Source organism: Schistocerca piceifrons, chromosome 9 (genome assembly GCF_021461385.2).
Source record: "Schistocerca piceifrons isolate TAMUIC-IGC-003096 chromosome 9, iqSchPice1.1, whole genome shotgun sequence".
NCBI lineage: Eukaryota > Metazoa > Arthropoda > Insecta > Orthoptera > Acrididae > Schistocerca > Schistocerca piceifrons.
The window spans coordinates 123,363,996-123,366,877 of NC_060146.1; the positions used below are offsets into that span (position 1 = coordinate 123,363,996).

General features: G+C 42.7%; 1 non-coding gene across 1 annotated transcript; it reads left to right on the forward strand.

The window, feature by feature from the left end:
- Positions 1-1,148: 1,148 nt before the first annotated feature.
- Positions 1,149-1,222, forward strand: Trnat-ugu. Its single transcript has one exon. It is a non-coding gene; the product is annotated as a tRNA-Thr (tRNA).
- Positions 1,223-2,882: the final 1,660 nt, after the last annotated feature.

Genomic DNA, 2,882 nt, shown 5'->3' on the forward strand with positions numbered 1-2,882 from the left:
AAGTGGTATTCCACTAGTTGTAACTTCTGTGGCTTTTGTATTTCAAAAATAGTTTTTCCATTAAGTACACACAAGTCAGTCAAATGAAACAATATTTTCTTGTACCACTTCATTGTCTTTCGAATGCACTGTACAGAAGATAACAGCATGTCTGTTTTATCAACTGCACCCGCTGACTTAGTATATCTGACAACACAGGTGGGTTTGAATTTGTTTTGGCCCTTTCTATGTTCTTTTTTCTCTGTCTCCACAAACTCTGGTCCATTTATGAAGGAAAGCATCCGGACTTCTTTCTTGTCCATCCATTTTAGTGCCATTAATGTTCCACATGATCTGAACTGTATTTCCCCATTGTTCAGTTTGTCTGGCAACGGTGGTTTCTTGTTTTTGCGTACTATTCCGACAGCGCTTGTACATTTAACATGGAGCCACTGGAATAATTCGGGGCTCCCATTCCAACTGTCTAAATAAATGGTATGACCTGATTTTCCACAATCAGCATTTTCAGCCTCTATTTCCGTGGCTGCACCAGTGTAGATAATATAATCCAAAATATAATTGGTTTGTACGTCACAAGGAAAGAAAATTTTAATGCCAAAGCGGTGACGTTTATTTCGTATTTACTGCTTAAACCGGAGCCTTCCTTCGAAAAGTAGCAGACTTTCGTCGATCACTAGGTTTTCAAAGGGTACTACTGCCTCGCGGAATTTATCTTATGAGTGATCTACAATGAGATGTATTTTTACAAGTATATCTTGAGAAGCGGTGGAATTGTCACTGAAGTGCAATAAACGTAGAGTCAACTTGTACCGGTCCCTGGCCATTGTGTTAGAAAATATCGGTGTTTGAAACAAAGAATCTGTCGACCAATATTCATTCACTACTAACTTTTTACTTCCAGGCATAAGCAAAAAACACGCTTGGAAGCAATAAAATTCTGCTGGCTCTGTATGCTTCCAGAGTGCTAATCTCCTGGGTACTGTCATTTTCACAGTAATAAATTTGTAATAATTATTGAACTATGACTAACTGACAACCTCAGCTGCCGACAGGTGTTGTTGATATACCTCGATGTGGACAGTTGGGAATGTGAGTCACACGGGCAGCGTGCAAGGGATAAGTCCCTGCAGTCGCGCTATTCGTCTGTGTCCTCGGTGGCTCAGATGGAGAGAGCGTCTGCCATGTACGCAGGAGGTCCCGGGTTCGAGTCCCGGTCGGGGCACACATTTTCAGCTGTCCACATCGAGGTATATCAACAACACCTGTCGGCAGCTGAGGTTATCAGTTAGTCATCGTTTATTCCAGGGAAAAGCTGCATGGTCATCAACAGTAACTGTTCTTTCGAAAACAAGTTACTGTCTTCGTATATATAGTTAAAGGCTACCCAGCCATTGACCTTTGTGCGAATGCGCACAGGTTGCCCAAACTCTTACGAGAATCGCCATAGCGTGCGCGAGTAATGAGTGGTTGGGCAAATGTCTATAAGGTACAATACATATGTAGAATTGTGGACAGTTGGGAATGTGAGTCTCACGGGCAGCGTCCAAGGGATAAGTCCCTGCAGTCGCGCTATTCGTCTGTGTCCTCGGTGGCTCAGATGGATAGAGCGTCTGCCATGTAAGCAGGAGATCCCCGGTTCGAGTCCCGGTCGGGGCACACATTTTCAGCTGTCCACATCGAGGTATATCAACAACACCTGTCAGCAGCTGAGGTTGTTAGTTAGTCATCGTTTATTCCAGGGAAAAGCTGCATGGGCATCTGAACTGTATTTCCCCATTGTTCAGTTTGTCTGGCAACGGTGGTTTCTTGTTTTTGCGTACTATTCCGACAGTTGCTTCTGTCGTCTGTACACAGATCAATAATTATTATATATACGAAGACAGTAACTGTTCTTTCGAGAACAAGTTACTGTCTTCGTATATATAATAATTATTGATCTGTGTACAGATGACAGAAACGAATTCCATGGACATGAAGTACAAAAAGGAATCTAAATGACTTGCTGACTCTTCATAGTGTGCTTTTAACCCACTACATGTGTTCACAAAACGATGTCGTTTCGTCACTGGATGGTTTTCCGTACAGTCATACTTTCTTTTTCTTGAAGAAGTTTCACTTACTTCTTCTTTTCCGTCTTCAGCGGAAGAATCTCCTGCTCGTAATGTCGAGGATTCAGCAATAAGTGCAGACGCCTCGAACTCTTCGTCGGAAGAAAGCACCGACGTATCACTACAACCTTCGCGGCTACAGTTGACAAGCATATGCATGATTTCCTTGTCCGATAAATTATGTCCCGACGTGGCAAAATCTACACACGCGAACGCTGTAGTCCCACCAGAAGCGAAAGTAGAACTGGCCGAATGTTAGACTCGTTAGCAGAAAGGGCCCAGGGGAGGTGAAAACTAATGCTCTTTCCTACATTACAAAGAAGACCAGATAATGACACTGTTGTCTGAAATGCGAACAACAGCGAGTAGCCGTTCTATTGTGTACGTTTTCCTGCCCCCGAGCTCAGGCGTATATGAATGCCGTCTGGCCTTTCTACGTACCGGGTATACATGTACGCCCGTAGCCGCGGAAAGGTTAATAATCATTTCCAAGCGCCAATTCTCGGTGATTAGTTATTCGTTGTTTGCAGCAAAATTATTGCCAACGAGTGAAATTTTCAGCACTGTTAGCGAAATTTCTTTCCTAGTGACATTCGTAGGAACAAATGTCACTGTGGCAATCCTGCCTTCGCAGGATGCTCATGGTAGTCGGAATTTCTGTGTCGAATGTTTCCAGGAATGTTATCATGAAAGAGAATGCATCAAATGCTCCTAAAGAATAATATATAGGAATTAATATAAGAATTGACATAAGAAAGAAATATAATACTTCAC